This window comes from Anabrus simplex, chromosome 1, assembly GCF_040414725.1.
Source record: "Anabrus simplex isolate iqAnaSimp1 chromosome 1, ASM4041472v1, whole genome shotgun sequence".
Classification (NCBI taxonomy): domain Eukaryota; kingdom Metazoa; phylum Arthropoda; class Insecta; order Orthoptera; family Tettigoniidae; genus Anabrus; species Anabrus simplex.
Window position 1 is genome coordinate 256893912 of NC_090265.1, and position 19270 is coordinate 256913181.

Below are 19270 nucleotides of genomic sequence, written 5' to 3' on the forward strand. Positions count from 1 at the left end.
TACGGCCAAATGCATGGCTGTTTTACTAGTCTCATTTGAATTTGCACTCACCTGTAAACACGGTTATATTTTACATGCTGTTTTAAATGTATGTGTATATGAGTACAAAATGTTTTTGATATTCCTCTATTCTTGTTCCTAAACCATCGCATTATACAGACATATTTTCTGACCAGATGGAAATGCACTGACAAATTCTACAATTTTACAAATAGGTTTTGAAAGAAGTAATTCAAGTTGCTGCTTGCTAAAATTAGATTCAAAACAACGCAGCTCCAGAGCTGGGATGTAGAAAGAAAGAGGGAAGCAATAGATACTGAAAGATCCGGCCGACTGAATGCTTCAGAAGCTCCAATTCCTATGATATTCGACGGACTACACTAGGGAGACAATGTTTTCTGTACCACAAGAAAATAGTACACGCAGAAGTCTTACGGCGTTGATGGCTAGTGAGTGACTACCTCGCAACATTTATAGGAAGAAGAAAGTAAAATTAAACCCTATCCGGTAACAGAAACGTGTATTTTGTGTTTTTTTTATCGCGTGGCTATTTCTAGCCTATTTCTGCCTTGTAAGACAGACCCTCCGATGAAGGTGGGCGGCATCTGCCATGTGTAAGTAACTGCGTGTTATTGTGGTGGAGGGTAGTGTTATGTGTGGTGTGTGAGTTGCAGTGATGTTGGGGACAGCACAAACACCCAGCCAAGGAAATTAACCAATGAAGGTTAAAATCCCTGACCCGGCCGGGAAACGAACTCGGGACTCTCTGGACCAAAGGCCAGCACGCTAACCATTTAGCCATGGAGCCGGACATTTTGTGTGTGAAAAATGTTCGTATGTAACATTTTTATTGGTGGCCATATTGCAAGACTGACATCTAAAACGGGCTATTGTGTCTTGGTGCACATGCATTACAAAGATTACTTGACATACAGTATTTATCTTCACTCTTCAGTTGTGTGCATGTGTTACGCTTCTACATGGCTCGGCTATGACTCTGAGCAGTGAGAGAAACTGTAAGCCAGTACTGGGTGGTTCTGAGGACTCTACAGATTTCCTTGTCTGAAATGAATATTTCTGGCCACTAGTTACTAATCGTGAGTGTACAAGTAAACACAATGTGATGTGTCCCTTGGGTTTGTAAAAATAAAATAAAAGGGACGGTTGTGTTTTTAAAATGAAATAAAATAAAATGGTCCGCCTCTGTGGTGTAGTGGTTAGTGTGATTAGCTGCTACTCCCGGAGGCCCAGGTTCGATTCCCGGCTCTGCCACAAAATTTGAACAGTGGTACTAGGGCTGGAACGGAGTCCACTCAGCCTTGGGAGGCCAACTGAGTAGAGGGGGTTTCAATTCCCTCCTCAGCCATCCTCGAAGTGGTTTTCCGTGGTTTCGCACTTCTCCTCCAGGAAAATGCCGGGATGGTACCTAATTTAAGGCCACAGCCGTTTTGAGAATATATAGTAGGGCCTATATGTGAATTGAGAAAACGTTGATAACCCAAGGGACATATCACACTGTATTTACGTGACATGCTAGTGATACAATAACAGTTATGTGAATGTAATCACAAGAAGGCTGCTCATGTATCAACACGACTTTGTGCCAGTGAACAGTCTGATAAGGTAAGACAAGCACTCGTTCTCATTGTCAGCCACAAAAGTCACACTACTTGAAGTACTATTGATATTTCTAAAAGTCACTGCCCTGCACCTGGCGAGCCGAACATATCCTCGGACACTCCCGGCACTAAAAGCCATACGCCATTTCATATTTCAGTAATTACATGTCTGATTTTGTAACATTTCGAACTTTTATGCTAGGGGCAGAAATTACTATAGTTGTATTTCTTTTCTTGCTATTGGCTTTACGTCGCACCAACACAGATAGGTCTTATGGCGACATTGGGACAGGAAAGGGCTAGGACTGGGAAGGAAGCGGTCGTGGCCTTAATTAAGGTAGAGCCGCAGCATTTGCCTGGTGTGAAAACGGGAAACCACGGAAAACCATCTTCAGGGCTGCCGACAGTGGGGTTCGAACCCGCTATCTCCCGAATACTGGAAACTGGCCGCACTTAAGCGACTGCAGCTATCGAGCTCGGTAGTTGTAATTTAAAAAAGGGAAGTTAATGTCAATATGTCCCTTAATACACTGACTGACAGAGCAAATGCAACACCAAGAAGGAGTGGTCAGAACTTTATGCCAATTGCAGGGTAGACTGACGTCACTGAGGTATACTCATGATGTGAAATGCGCCGCTGTGCTGCGCACGTAGCGAACGATAAATGGGACACGGCGTTGGCGAATGGCTCACTTCGTACCGTGATTTCTCAGCCGACAGTCATTGTAGAACGTGTTATCGTGTGCCACAGGATACGTGTATAGCTAAGAATGCCCGGCCGCCGTCAACGGAGGCATTTACAGCAGACAGACGACTTTACGAGGGGTATGGTGATCGGGCTGAGAAGGGCAGGTTGATCGCTTCGTCAAATCGCAGCCGATACCCATAGGGATGTGTCCACGGTGCAGAGCCTGTGGCGAAGATGGTTGGCGCAGGGACATGTGGCACGTGCGAGGGGTCCAGGCGCAGCCCGAGTGACGTCAGCACGCGAGGATCGGCGCATCCGCCGCCAAGCGGTGGCAGCCCCGCACGCCACGTCAACCGCTACGTGCAGCATGTGCTGCGGCCGGTGGCACTCCCGTACCTTCAGGGGCTGCCCAATGCTCTGTTTCAGCAGGATAATGCCCGCCCACACACGGCTCGCATCTCCCAACAGGCTCTACGAGGTGTACAGATGCTTCCGTGGCCAGCGTACTCTCCGGATCTCTCTCCAATCGAACACGTGTGGGATCTCATTGGACGCTGTTTGCAAACTCTGCCCCAGCCTCGTACGGACCAACTGTGGCAAATGGTTGACAGAGAATGGAGAAATGAATTTGAAAGAGTATGGAACAAATGTCAAGAGAGCTGCGAGCTGCCAAAGAAGAGGCTACGTCAAAATGAAACCTGCGACATAAATTCAAACTACCGTCGCATATATTGCGAGATATATGACAATATACATACCCAACTAGACGTTCGATTCCAAGCACTCGAGAAATTAACATTTTTACAGTTAGTTGATCAAAGGAACACGAAGAAAAGTTTTCCGGAAGCAGCATTCTGTTCTTTGAAACAAAGTTACGGTCAGCATTTTGACTTCGCCCGTCTCAGAAGCGAGCTCAGCGTAGCTTATTCCTCCGATGAGTATCTTACGATGGGAGTTCTAAAACTTTTGTTTTATTTAAAAAGTAGAGGATTGTCATCTTCTGCCTCTTCTGAACTGTTTAAGTTATGTGCGTTGATTTCAACTATCCCAGTGTCCAGTGCTAGTGCCGAACGTTCATTTTCGGCACTTCGGAGAATCCACACCTACTGCAGAAATACACAGGGACAACAGAGACTCTCGAACTTATCTCTACTGTCGATTGAGAAGACGTTACTAAAATTGAAGTCATCAAAGAATGAAGAAGAATTCTACAGCCTTGTCATAGAAGAATTCGTCAAGAAGGAGAGGCGGATGGAATTAACATTCAAATAGCACAAGATAATGTGAGTTATTTTATACATCTTCCTAGCTTATGATATGTGCTTCCCTTACTGTAAAAGTCACGCGCCGCCACTGACTCCTAAATACACTTTTAAAACCTACTTGGCACTAGGCCGCTTACACAAGGGCTAATCCCATACTAAGGAGCCCCTGAAGGTACGGGAGTGCCACCGGCCGCAGCACATGCTGCACGTAGCGGTGGGCATTTAACGTGCCTTGAATACGCACTAGAGGTGACGTGGAATCATACGCAATAGCGCCCCAAACCATGATGCCGCGTTGTCTAGCGGTAGGGCGCTCCACAGTTACTGCCGGATTTGACCTTTCTCCACGCCGACGCCACACTCGTCTGCGGTGACTATCACTGACAGAACAGAAGCGTGACTCATCGGAGAACACGACGTTCCGCCATTCCCTCATCCAAGTCGCTCTAGCCCGGCACCATGCCAGGCGTGCACGTCTATGCTGTAGAGTCAATGGTAGTCTTCTGAGCGGACGCCGGGAGTGCAGGCCTCCTTCAACCAATCGACGGGAAATTGTTCTGGTCGATATTGGAACAGCCAGGGTGTCTTGCACATGCTGAAGAATGGCGGTTGACGTGGCGTGCGGGGCTGCCACCGCTTGGCGGCGGATGCGCCGATCCTCGCGTGCTGACGTCACTCGGGCTGCGCCTGGACCCCTCGCACGTGCCACATGTCCCTGCGCCAACCATCTTCGCCACAGGCACTGCACCGTGGACACATCCCTATGGGTATCGGCTGCGATTTGACGAAGCGACCAACCTGCCCTTCTCAGCCCGATCACCATACCCCTCGTAAAGTCGTCTGTCTGCTGGAAATGCCTCCGTTGACGGCGGCCTGTCATTCTTAGCTATGCACGTGTCCTGTGGCACACGACAACACGTTCTACAATGACTGTCGGCTGAGAAATCACGGTACGAAGTGGGCCATTCGCCAACGCCGTGTCCCATTTATCGTTCGCTACGTGCGCAGCACCGCGGCGCATTTCACATCATGAGCATACCTCAGTGACGTCAGTCTACCCTGCAATTGGCATAAAGTTCTGACCACTCCTTCTTGGTGTTGCATTTGCTCTGTCAGTCAGTGTATTTTGTTAGTTGGTAAAGAAAAATAATTGCCATAACATATACTAGGAAGTGTTTACCTTGTCCTATTAGTTTCTCTAGCGGCTAGGGCAGCGCAGTTGTGAGCTTGCGTCTGGGAGCCAGTTGATTCGAACCTTTCTGTCTGCAGCCCTGAAAATGGTTTCCCGTGGTTTCCCATTTTCACACCAGGCAAATGCTGGGGCTGTATCTTAATTAAGGCCACGGCCGCTTCCTTCCCACTCCTACTCCTTTCCTATCCCACCGTCACCATAAGGCCTATCAGTGTCGATGCGACGTAAAGCAATTTTTTTATTCGTTTCCCTCGCAAGCTTGGGGTGCAGAATATAGTAGCATAACAGTTTTATGACGCTAATATTCGTATGTATAATTTTTATTAACGTGCCAGAAACCAACGACATGGAGCTGTTGCCATTTCAACACCGTTTTGAGGGCCCCCGAGCAAAGTCGGGATTTGAACCTGCGAACTCGGACTCAGAAGGACAGCGACTCAAAGGAGGCGTTTGTGATTATTGTTATAAATAGATTCAGTTAGTAAGTTTACACAGGTTTTATGAAGAGCATTTATTAAGGCGTGCGTTTTCCAACTGTCCTAAATGCACGAGACCGGACGGAAGAACTAGCTGGAAGCTAAAGAGCCTTGCAGGGGTGTCGCTTCTTTCTCTGTACACTTTTCCAAACCAAACTCCATGGAGTAACAGCCCCGAAGGGCCATCGCCTACCAAGCGACCGCTGTTCAGCCCGAAGTCCTGCAAATTACGAGGTGTCCTGTGGTCAGCACGACGAATCCTCTCCGCCGTTATTCTAGGTTTTCTGGACCGAGGCCGCCATCTCACCGTCAGATAGCTCCTCAATTATAAGCTCGTGGGCTCAGTGTACCTCGAACCAGTCCTCAGATCCAGTTAAAAAACCCTGACCTGACCGGGAAACGAACCCGGGGCCTCCGGTAAGAGGCAGGCAAGCTACCCCTACACCGCGGGGTCAGCTTGTTACTTTTAGGTCTCCTTATTTTGGAATTAGACTTAAGGCATCCTGCATTCGATGCCCGCCACTGACATAGTTAAGAAAGGCATGGGATCGGGAAGATACTGCCTTGTTTGTGGGTGCAATAGAGTTGGCCATGAGTCTCCAGTGATCAAAATATCTACGACCTGGCAGGTAGTCACCTTCACGGGGCGTAGTACAAAAGTGGTTCTTTTTTTTAGAAAAAAATTAAATGAAGATTCTGTTGTATGTCCGGCGCTCCATTCTCGCTCCGCCAGCCAGCTACACGCGCGCCAGTGTGTCATTCTTCTAGCCTCGACGCGCAGCCCTCAGTGCGCGTGCCTGGACCGTCGTGTGTGTACTATAAAAAGGAACTCCCAGCCTGTCCAGATGCCCACTTGCCCCGGTGTCCAGCTCCAGAATACACCCTACGTCGAGCACGGAGGCTACTCCTCTTGAAAATGTGCTTCGACCAGGTGGACTGAATTTCTGGCAGTACGAGGTCTCACCTCTGGTCACCGCTCCTCTGCCTATTCCGCTGCCCATATCCAGTCATACTATTACATACCGTTATATTTCCCTAATTAATGCAAGCTCCCTTGGTTTCGCCAAGTAAGAATTCTTCCAACATTGAACTTGCTTTTATGAACTCAGCAAGGAAGGACTTTCCAAAACATTTATGTCAGTACTTCTGATAGTTTTCGACTATCGACTTTACATATATCAAGGACTATCTTTTCGAGATAGTAGTGGATGTAAATACTACAAACCTGTATATACTGTACAAAAGATAGACTCTTTCTCAAGATTCTTAATTCATTTTGCTTCAAGTTAAATTTCATTTTTATTTGTGTAAATAGTGTATTTTGCATTTGAAGCGAATACTAAAGTTGTATTTTGTAAATTTCAACCTTGGTTACAACAGATTCTACTTCCTCACAAACGAAGAACGATATTATCAATTTTACGAACAGTTTCAATAATACAGCCGGTTTAGAGTACAGAAGCTATGATTTCGATTGTTGGATATAATTACATGGTAACAATCAAAACCATTAATATCTACAGAAGATCCATCACCGCACTCGGTAGGACCGGCTTTCTTTTCATATCCACCGGGCGAGTTGGCCGTGCGGTTAAAGGCGCACAGCTGCGTGCTTGCATCCGCTTCGAACCCCACTGTCGGCAGCCCTAAAGATGGTTTTCCGTGGTTTCCCATTTTCACACCCTAATGAGAGCGGATGGCGGAGCTGTTGAGGATCCAACCAGCCTTAGGGCTGAAGACTGAACATACAACATACAATTAAGGCTACGGCCGCTTCCTTCCCACTCCTATCCCTTTACTTTCCCATCGTTGCCATAAGACCTACGGTGCGACGTAAATCAAATTCTAAATACAAAATAAAACATCTTTTCACAACCCCTTCCAAGGAAAAATTGTATCCACGCTACTGGCCTAGACTTGGCCACTGAAATTATTTCGTGGGTACGCCACTGCATCCACTCCCCATTTAAGGTACAAGGTAAGCCCGAAGAATGGTTGATACTCAAAATACACCATCATAAATGATGCGGTTATTACTCAAAAGTACTAAAGAAAGGTAAGGCACACGACCTAGTGTTTTAAGTAGAATCTGTATCAATAGAACGTGACTTCCCATTTTAAAAATGTTTCATGCATCGACTGCGACTCAAGCCTCGGCCGTCTTGATGAGAAGATAGAACCATTGGAACTGAGTTATCACGTCCGCTAATTACAAGCTAGTTACATGCACTTTTTATGGTGCCATTTGAAGTTCCAATCAGTCCCCGGGCATTTGACAAAATATATAGACCTACCTATAGAACTAATGTGCGCATCTACGATCTGTCTTGCTACTGTTAGAATTTAAAAAAAATCATAACTTACCGAGGATGCACATTATTTTGCCCTTAGTGACAAATAAAGTTATTATATGACACAAAATGAGAAACTAACGTGCAGCTCACAATCCTGTCACAGTCTTCCGAACGCTGCAACTTAAACACAGCACATCTTTCAACCACGGTACAACCCCAGTTTCCTGGAACTGATCTGCAAAAGCTGACACGATGTTGTTCAACTGTCTCTGGCTGTGGACCCCGTTATCTCGGTGGTCACGTTCCGGCCCTACTGAGTAATCCCTGGCTAATTGCCCCTTTCCTCATCTTTTGGCATTTGTCAACACATTCCCAATACTGAGGCCTCTACAGTGAAATATCCCCGCGCATCACAATCCTAAGTGTCTTCCTTTCATTCAAGCAGTACAGATATGGAGAATTATGAATGGCCGTATTGAGCCCTGCTAGTAGATTCTTTGTCGCTACGTTAATTCGTCATTTCGGCGTAAGTTTTAAGTTGTTCTTATCGTACGTAAAACAACGGCTGATCCTCGCTCTAGTTTCAGGAAACATTTGGGGGGGAGGCCGGCCCCACTGCCCCCCCCCCTTGGCTACGCCAGTGTGATAAGGTAATCAGCTATGTGGGGAACGACACAGAAAGGAGCGTTATTGTAGCGGCTGATCTGAACTTACCAAATTTTAACTGGGAATGGAATGCAAACAACAGAAAGCATGTACCAAGATGGTTGATTTTTCTTTGTCTTTGTCATGTAAGGCCCAAGGTGTCGGGGCGAGCTGTCGGCGTCCGACTTATCTGTCCCGATAGTTTCATTTGAACTCTGCAGATGGCATCCGAGAACACATTTCTGATGCTCATAGTTCACACTGAGGCCTATGACAAGAACAAGGAAAAAATGCCCATATTATTGCTGGTTTGAAAAAATCAGACGCACACAAATTCGTACCGCATTTTTTCGGAATTTTTATATTTATACTAAAACGACCCCCCACCTATTGCTAAGACTACAAAAGAATCTTGGTTTTGATACTTGCAACCAGTTAGAGTATATAGTGCACAATATTTCCAAAAATGTTGACTTTCTGGTGTGACCTTCCAACAGTTGAAAATGTATAACTTCTACAATAGTTGGCGTAACTCAATGAAATAAGGGAAAAATTGCAGAGGTCTAGTAGAACCATTTTAGGTTCTACATGACATTTCATGATTTTTTTATGTGGTCCTAAACTTCTGACCGGTACTGTACTTTACGCTCTGAGACAAGACAAAATATTTAGAAATCATACTTTCCAGTATTACCTGATTATTGTCCCCAATATAGGAAGATAGTTCAATAGTTAGCATTAGGAGGCTCTTTTGACTAGTGTACGTAATATTAATAAAACAAGTAAATTATCAAAACACAATAATCCTATAAACACTTATGAAACATAAGTTACACGTTAATGAATCATCATACACCGCCGAACACTAATAAAACATATAATCTAACATTAAGCGTGATGTTCCGGTAGAAAAGTAAAAAGCCCAGTGGAGGCATTTCATGATTCTTAATAAGGCAACTCCGTGTCATTGGCTTCTGGCACGTCAAATAACTCTTGTGGGCCATTATTCCGACACACTGGCGTTCCCTAAAACTCTAAATAATAAGAAATAATCCCATTCGTTTTACGTCCAACTAACCACTGTTACAGTTTTGAGAGACGCCGAGGGGTCAGAATTTTGTAAATAACGAGTTATTTTACGTGCCGGTAAATCTTCCGACATGAGGATGGCGTATTTGAGCACCTTCAGATACCATGCGAATAGGCTGGGATAGAACCCGTCAACTAGGGATCAAAAAGTCAGCGCTTCTATCGTTCGAGCCACTAAGCCCGGCTTATCAGAGTATCTCAGCGTATTAGAGCGCTAGATCGTGTCAATACCCATGGACTCTGGAGACAGCAGGGTCCAAACCTCCCGTCACTCATCCTTCAAATCGTTTTTTTCCATAGTTTCTTTCGTTTTTACTCACAAACAAATGCTAGAATGTAACCTGTATTTTGAAATAATATGGCTGCTACCGATTAAAAAATACAGTAACACAGGCTGTAATACAGTTTATTTTCTTTTTGCAATTCTTTTACGTCGCACTGACGCAGAGAGGTCTTGCGGCGACGATGTGGAAGGATAGGGCTAGGTCTGGAAAGGAGGTGACCGTGGCCTTCATTAAGGTACAAAAAGTCATCTCCGTACAGGCCATGAAGGCCCTTGGAGTAACACAGGCTGTATTCGTAACCTCGGCACTTGATGTGGGAACAGTGGTTAGCTCTACGCCCGGCCGCCTTTGCCCAAGGAATTAACCTGGTACTCATTTTTGGTGTAGGCTGAGTGAACCTCAGGACCATGTAAACCTCCGGAAGTGGAGATCTCAGTTCTTAAATTTTACGACTGTCTGACGGGGATTCGAACCCACGTCCTTCCGGGCGAACCAAGCACGCCTTTACCGCCTCGACCAGGCAGCCCCTTAGTTAAGGTACAACCAGGCATAAATACTGGGTCTGTAGCTCTTTCCCGTCCTTGCGTCGCCGAGAAACTTCGATGCATTAGTGCGACGTTAAACCACTAGCAAAAAAATATTACGGTACAGCCCTGGCATTTGCCTGGCATTAAAGTGAGAAACAGCTGAAAACCCTCTTCAGGCTGCTAACAGTGGGGTACAAACCCACTATTGTAGAATGCAAACTGATAGCTACGTGACAGAAACCGCACAACCAACTCTCTCGATACTGTCAGATAGTACCACACTCGTAATGAATGAACGAGTTCAACGACTACGATGCATCAAGCGCATAAAAGAAACATCAACAACTAAAGCCAGTCTATAAATAAACAATACACAATGATAGCAACAGGAACAGAGGATTGTAAATATGAACTTCACTGTAAAAAATAAATAAATTAAAGACACCTGGACTTGAAATGTCATTGAACATTCATCTTTGATTTTCACGTCTTTGACTAGGGTAAGCTTTCTTAATCTAGATGTGTATGTTCCTGCAACAACGGTGTATTTAACATGGCTTTTTAAATATGACTACACCACCGCCACTCTCTCTCAGCTGTCGGCCAACATTACATTTCCGAAAGAGATACGTTTTATTCTTTAAGTACACTTCTCTCAGGAACCATAAGATCTAGAGAAATCAGACTCAATACTCTTCTTAGTTACCTTAAAGCTACGATGAGGGCTTAAAAAAAAACAATTTCCCTAAAATATAAGTAGAATGACACTAACCACCTCCAAAAGCGTTTGAGGGAGTGGGAATGTTATTTTGAGAGTCCATTTTAATGTAGATACTAGTGCTATTCACCTGGACAAAAATAATTATGACTCATAAAATAATATCTTCTGGGGAAATTTTCACCTACAGTTTAATAAAATATTGAATTTGTATCTTTGTTGAAGAGCTAAGGAAATAAATATTTGATACAAAGCATATATCTTACACTAGTTGATGCTAAAAGGTGAGCAAAGTTTGGTAGCCTTGAAACAAATAGTTTTCTTAGACACGAACCTACAAAATGGGTCTGAAAATATACAGGTTTTACGTCCAGCCGTCCTTAAAATGACATATATGTCCTTAATAGCATCTAAAGTAGAACCTTTAAATTATGATAAGCTTCCTATTATATTCCAGAATCTATATAAAATGTATATGCACTTGGTGATGGGAGACTTACCTGTGCTGGTATTGGAGTCACTCGTTACGAGTCCTCGGCTGCATCAGTTCTTCACCTCCACACGCGATACACTGACATTAATCCGGACTAAGCTACTACTTACAATTACCAGTGATTACATTTCGTTTACTTCCTAGCACATTTTTTTTATTTTTAACGCAGATGTTTAGTGATGCATGACTAATGAGTATTGTTCCCTGTCCTGCACGACGGGTAGAAGTTCTGATAACGTAAGCCCTTGAGCTTAGCCAGATAGTCCAATGTTCAACAAGACTTCATTACGTAAGAATGAGCCTTCAGATCCCATTTTCTTTGATAGAAACACAAGCACAATCAACTCAGTGGACGTGACTGGAATAGTAAATAAAACGTCTCTGAAAGTGACTGACAACTCTTCGCAAATTGGTAAAATACCAATGAAACTACTGAAAGTCATAATACTGTTCTTGCTGTGAGCTTGCATCCGGGAGATAGTAGGTTCGAATCTCACTATCGGCAGCCCTGAAGATGGTTTTCCGTGGTTTCCCATTTCCACACCAGGCAAATGCTGGGGCTGTACCTTAATTAAGGCCACGGCCGCTTCCTTCCAACTCCTAGGCCTTTCCTATCCCATCGTCGCCATAAGACCTATCTGTGTCGGTGCGACGTAAAGCCCCTAGCAAAAAAAAAAAATACTGTTCTTTGAAGAGCTCCTCAGTCGAGGAGCCTGCCAGTGTCTCCACTTTCCTGTACCAAGCAAGCTCTGCTATCATACCCTACTTCCCTTTGTCAACTTTCGTTCTCTTCCGACACTGGCGGCAATGCCGAATTTACAAACGGACCGAGGGCGCCAAATCTGGGGAAAGTTCGCCAAATGGCAATACTTTGTTTTATTTCTGTTCTATAAAGTAATAGTATTGTAATGTTAATTTACTTTGTACTCTAATTGAAATTCAAACATTTTAGGAAAATATTCTGGGAATATTTTAGAGGTGGTTGGTCCGGACATTTGGCATTTGAGTGCAATTTACAGCTTGATTAACTCATTTTCTTGGATTGTAGATCATTCCAGAACTCCTCGACTTGACTCATACAACCCGTTAATAAAGATGTTAGACGTAGGCCGCCAAGTTAAAATGAAGAAATCTCATTTCATAAGCACTTCCAATTCGTTTAAATATTACTAACTTAATATGAGAGGATTTTCTTCTGGACATTTATGTACCGAAAATGTTATAAAATATTGTCAATCATATACATGTACCGTATTGATTATTAATTTTGAATTTTAAAATTCAAGGCTACCACTCGATAAAGCTTATCCAATCCAATACAAAACTAATAGCATGCACAAAAACAATTATGCATGTAGTATTAAATCAACAATGGATATAAACAAAATGTGAAGAATGAAACCAGTGAAAAGGGTAATAATAATTATAGATACATGGACATTTGAAATATTATATATAAATAAGTAAGGAATCATAAAAATGACTTCTTAATATATGTATGGAGCCTTTAAGAGCTATTAGAGAATGTCAACGCCGTACAGGCCATGAAGGCTCTTGGAGGGGTGGAAGACAAAGGCTTCCACTATCCGTAACCTCGCCACCTGGTGGGGTAGAGTGGTCAGCTATACTCCCGGCCGCCTTTACCCCCAGGAATTAGCCTGATACTCATTTTTGGTGTAGGCTGAGTGAACCTCAGAGCCATTAGAACCTATGGAAGTGGAAATATAGTTTCTTAAATTCTTAGACATGGTGACGGGGAATCGAGCCCACGACCTTCCGGGTCTATTACAAAGTCTACCGGAAGGCCTAGTTTTCTGTAGATATTGACGAAGAATTTTGGGATGGTCCCTCCGGCTCCAATTAGTAGGTCAAAAAGTTATATTTCGTCAAGGTGATACTTCTGTTCGTAGAAGTCTACAGCGGATTCGTATATGGGCGTTTTCGTTGTCAACGTTATAGGGATCTAAGAATACTACGGTATAGATAGAGCTCTATGCGGCTATACAAAATATTATTCGCGTCCATACCCGCATTTGCATCCGTGAATGGATCCACGTCCATATAAGATAAGATGAAAAATTGTTGCAGAACTTAAGAACAACATTTTGAAGTATGTTTTATTAATATAAACGCCTTTTATGTAGAGGGTTACCCAAAAATTCGTTAACCTTTGACGAGGCGATACTTCACGGAATATTGGAGGTAGAGAGGTAATAATTGACACACATCATTGACATGACATGGGGTTTTATTGACACCAAAATAAAGTAATTAAAGCTTCATTAACAGTGACTTTTCTGGTAACGTCAATATGCCGCGATTGCAGGCGAATCTGATGCCCTCTCTCACGACAGCTCTTTTCCTACCGTAAACGGGTCTCATGCAGCATGACTGACGTGTTGCTGTCCAGCGCCATCTGTTGGTCATTTTGTGTACTTTATTTCGGTGTCAATAAAACCCCATGTCATGCCAATATGTGTGTCAATTATTACCTCTCTACCTCCAATATTCCGTGAAGTATTGCCTCGTCGAATGTTAACAGACTTTTGGGTCACTCTGTACATGGACGCTTGCAAAGAACATCTCCAGATATTTAAAAACATATTTTTGAAGTCATGTCGAATTATATCTGGAAACAACCCCTTTTAAATTATCTGCTTTACTGTCTATAATAACTTCCACTGATTGGGTTTTTCTTTTGTAGTTTATATTCAGTTTAGTACTGCATCCATCAGTCCATCACCATCATTGTAGAACAATATATTATTAGATAACGCAATGAGTCTACCTGTATACAGTACGCTATTTAAAGAAAGTGTTATTGAAGGAAAGAGTGGAATTAGGTATGCCGTTACCCGGCTAGTGTGGATGATTACTGTTCAGGAATATGACGTCATCAACTGATCTCAGTTTGAGAGACATGCGCCGATCTTGCATTATTCGCCCTGCAGCGGAGAAGCTCCTCTCTGACGGAGATGCTGGAATGGAATGGAATGGAATGGAATGGAATGGAATGGAATGGAATGGAATGGAATGGATGAAATTGAACAGTTTGAAAAGATGAGGATTTTGGTTTTCATCTTCACGCCACCAAGTAATGAAATCACGTAGCTCAGTGGACTTGATCTTTTCGTTCTTTGTACTTCAAAATTTAATCTACTGTAGCACTGATATCTATTGCAGATTCATCTTCAACGAATTTTCAAATTCACTGAAACATCCCGTACGTTTCTTCTTCTTCGCTGGAGGCCCTGAGGTGGATTTTCCTGCAACTTGGAACTGGCTACTTCTTGTTGCAATCAACTTCCTGGCTTCAGATCTCACTTAAGTCTCTATCCGCTGCACTGAGGAGTTTTTAGGGTAGCTGACTTATGCACTGCTGTTATTTCCTACTTGCCAGTGAAAAAAGTTTATCTGTGCTTTAAATTAAACTGCAAATCAACTCAAGATCACCCTCCTTTTCTTCTAGAAAGGACGTTTCAGCTTCCGCAATTTAGTCAAATGGAGGGTTGGTACTCTTGAAGCTTCCAGTTAATCAGATGCGTTTTCAAAAGGAGTTAAGGAAGCCGATGATATCTTCCACTCACTTTTTGTCAGTGGAATCTATCAGTTTCCCTTGATTATTTTTGGTTAGAATTTCTAGAATTCTAGTCCACTGCGAATTAATGGAGTCAAACATGCAAAGTTTGCTATTCCACAGAGTGTCTACGTCACCTTTCAAAGATTTCTCTAACCGATTCTGAAGACCAGGTATTTTAAAGAAAGCCGTGAATGCTCAGCAGGAGTTTACTGAAATGTCGTATGACTTTTAGTGCCGGGATATCCCAGGACGGGTTCGGCTCGCCAGGTGCAGGTCTTTCTATTTGATTCCCGTAGGCGACCTGCGCGTCGTGATGAGGATGAAATGATGATGAAGACAACACATACACCCAGCCCCCCGTGCCGTAGGAATGAACCATTTAAGGTTAAAATCCCCGACCCGGCCGGGAATCGAACCCGGGACCCTCTGAACCGAAGGCCAGTACGCTGACCGTTCAGCCAACGAGTCGGACAGGAGCTTACTAATCCTTGTACATAAGTTCATTTGTTTCCACTTCCCCTTCACCAACACCGCGTGTCGTGTGCTCCAACACAGTGCTGAGTATGTGTGCTGAGCATGAAATTCTCGAATAGGCGTACTAACGAAGAGCTGTTATAATATTTGACCCTATGTCGGTCACAAATACAATATTGTCCGTAGTAGTACATAAATCGAACGATCATAGTATTTTTACGAGCTCAAATTTGGTATGTTCTCCAGATTTCTCTGTATCACTGTCGGAATCTCTAGTATGCAATACACGACCTTCCAGTATCCCATCATCAGTATAATGTATAATCACGCCCAAGTAATTTATTTTATTGTATGAATCGCTCCACAGATACAATGCCATTCCTTCTACAATATTACTCATTATACTAGTGTATGTACCTCCTTCTATATGCTTTCTCGAAGCAGATCAGTTGTTGATCCGTACTTCGTTCCTACATCGATAAGGAACTGTGCGGTTTGACCCTGAACACTCGCGAAAACTTATCACCAAACCATTAGGCAACGTTGACTGTGTTTGTCACGTAAGTTAACATACAGACTTCACAAGAACTAGACATCGGGTGGTTAATTATACAGTGGCTATATATGTACAGTGTGGCCAACGAGTGCTTCATTCTGATTGGTTCCAACATGTTTTAGCCAAATGTCCCGTCAGCTGATTTAAGCGTACGTATTCCGCACAGGGTAAGATCACTCTTTATACAATTTCAGCGAAGTACAGGCTACGTTTTTTAACTTTAATACTACCGAAAATACGTTTTTATTAAACACGGGGGATTATTTAGTACTACTAGTTTCGAAATGTGTGTGAACTTACGTATTTATGAGGTCTGCGATTTGAAGAAAATTACGCCAAGCTGTTGTGCTTGTGGATGCAGAAACAGATCCGGAAAGGGTTTAAAATAAAATTGGACAATTGCCTGTTTCAGCTCTGAAAGTAGCACGTTAAAACACGCTCCAAGCAATGAGCAGAGTTGTCTCAACCATGATAATGGTAACAATAATAAGAAAATAAATTAGTAATTTTAAGGAGACCAAGGCAGTAAATGTCAGATTTCTCCATTGATAATCGCCGTTTCAAAAATCTCTACCTACAAAACGAAACTTGTTAAGAATTTAATTTCCGACCTTTAACATTTTGTGCGATTTTACCGTGAAAGGAAAAATAACAGAGATTATATTATTTTTCACAAATTTCCAGATATCACCGAAAATATATGTTTTATCTAAAACGTCTATATAACAAAAGTTACATGAAAGGTCATTCCCGATCATTTATGTCTCATTAATTTTCACCGTATGAGATTTCTTCTTCTTCTCTTCTTCTTCTTCTTTATCTGTTTACCCTCCAGGGTCGATTTTTCCCTCGGACTCAGCGGGGATCCCACCTCGACCGCCTCAAGGGCAGTGTCCTGGAGCTTCAGACTCTGGGTCAGGGATACAACTGGGGAGGACGACCAGTACCTCGCCCAGGGGGGTCTCACCTGCTATGCTGAACAGGGGCCTTGCTGGGGGGGGGGATATTGGAAGGGATAGACAATGAAGAGGGAAGGAATCGGCCGTGGCTTTAAGTTAGGAACCATCCCGGCATTTGTCTGGAAGAGAAATGGGAAACCACGGAAAACCACTTCCAGGATGGCTGAGGTGGGAATCGAACCCACCTCTACTCAGTTGACCTCCCGGGGCTGAGTGGACCCCGTTCCAGCCCTCGTACCACTTTTCAAATTTCGAGGCAGAGCCGGGAATCGAACCCGGGCCTCCGGGGGTGGCAGCTAATCACACAAACCACTGCATCACAGAGGCGGACCCGTATGAGATATCATGATTTATATATTCTCGAATTCAAGCTTTTATGGCTATTAATCTCTTAAAGGATGTGGTTGTAAGTGCCACCTAGCATCAAGTTGAGTTTTTCCCATACATGATGATTATAACAATAATAGTCCGACTCCGTGACTGAATGGTGAGCGTACTGCCCTCGGTTCAGAGGGTCCCGGGTCCGATTCCCGGCCGAGTGGGGTATTTTGATAGCTCGAGCTTGGGGACTGGGTGCGTGTGTTTATCCCAATACTCTCCTCTTCATATTCAAACAAAACACCACAATACAAACCACCACAGAAACACGCGATAGTGATTACATCCCTCCACATAGGATCGGCGTCAGGAAGGGCACCAGGCCATTAAACAGGGCCAAATCCACATGTGTGACGCAGTTCGCACCCACAACCCCACAGTTGTGGGGAGAGTGGTAGAAAAATAAGGTAATGATAACAGTAATAATAATGTATTAGCAAAACCGACGGTAGCAAATAGAATGTTTAAAATTCAACGGATATCTACCAGTACTAACCGAGCCGAGGCACAGAATTAGTCGCACATCACGGGGATCGAACCGCGGGGGTTCGGTGACAGTGTCCTGAATACAAGTACTCCGGGATCAGGATAACTGCTTGTTTTCACAGAGAAACAAGTAGTATTTTCTCAAACTATATTGTATAGTGATACCGATATGTAATTGTTAATTGCTCATTTCGGGGATCAAACCTTAGCCGTCATTAACAGTGAACTATACAAAACTACCCCAGGACCATGGCAGCTGCTTGTTTTCACCACTAAAGAGTAGTAGGATTTCGTTATCATTTATATTAGTACCGTACCACGAGTAGAATGGTACAGTAGCCTATATTAGGCTACGTTAACATAAATATGGAGCTAGGTAATACAATTTTGTCTACCCATCGGTTAACTAATCATATTATTTTCTTCTGCGTATGTTAAGATTATATATTTTACATACCAATAAGTCCGGCATAAAAAATTGCTTTCTTACTTATAGTCTGATGATACTGCAATGTATATTCTGATATGTGAAACCATGTAGCCTGGAATATGGTATTGTTAATTTTTTAAATGTAAATGTAGGCTAACGTTACAGTCATCACGTACATTATTCAATACAATGACTATACTATTTTATGCCACATGTATTATAATATAAATAATTAATTGTGATGATCATCATCATCGTTTACCCTCCAGGTTAGGTTTTTCCCTCGGACTTAGCGAGGGATCCCACCTCTACCGCCTCAAGGGCAGTGTCCTGGAGCTTCAGACTCTTGGTTGGGGGATACAGCTGGGGAGTATGACCAGTACCTCGCCCAGGCAGCCTCACCTGCTATGCTGAACAGGGGCCTTGTGGAGGAATGGGAAGATTGGAAGGGATAGGCAAGGAAGAGGGAAGGAAGCGGCCGTGGCCTTAAGTTAGGTACCATCCCGGCATTCGCCTGGAGGAGAAGTGGGAAACCACGGAAAACCACTTCCAGGATGGCTGAGGTGGGAATCGAACCCACCTCTACTCAGTTGACCTCCCGAGGCTGAGTGGACCCCGTTCCAGCCCTCGTACCACTTTTCAAATTTCGTGGCAGAGCCGGGAATCGAACCCGGACCTCCGGGGGTGGCAGCTAATCACGCTAACCACTACACCACAGAGGCGGACTGTGACTTGTATACCAAGTATAAATCTAAATTTTGAAGTTTTACGTCAGGTGGTCAGACTCCGAATATAACAAAATAATACGGATAGGCGTATATACACACAGTATGAGCAAAATAAATAACGTCTTAAAAAATTGAACTAGTCTATTCTTTATTGAAACAATAATAATATCACTCTCCTTCATCTATTATAATGGTGATTGAGTACCTGGCTAAAACATGGCGGCTTTACTGGACTTGGCTACACTGTACATATAGAGTGAAAGTTGGTCCCAGATGCAGGTGCAGATACAAGAAAAAAAAGTATCTGAAGTGATTGTACATTTGTAAAAGGAGGGAATATTTCAGCAGTAAAAGTGGTTGCTGGAGAGATCCAATGAATATGAGTCAGT

At 43.4% G+C, this 19270-nt stretch overlaps 1 protein-coding gene across 1 annotated transcript in view; it reads right to left on the reverse strand.

Annotated features, from left to right (window-relative positions):
- Positions 1 to 11498, reverse strand: part of LOC136886536 (organic cation/carnitine transporter 2) — a 157231-nt gene extending 145733 nt beyond the window's left edge. The window contains exon 1 of the mRNA XM_067159350.2: positions 11298 to 11498. The gene's annotated coding sequence lies outside the window, so the exon portion shown is untranslated. The remainder of the gene's footprint in view (positions 1 to 11297) is intronic.
- Between the last annotated feature and the right edge of the window lie 7772 nt (positions 11499 to 19270).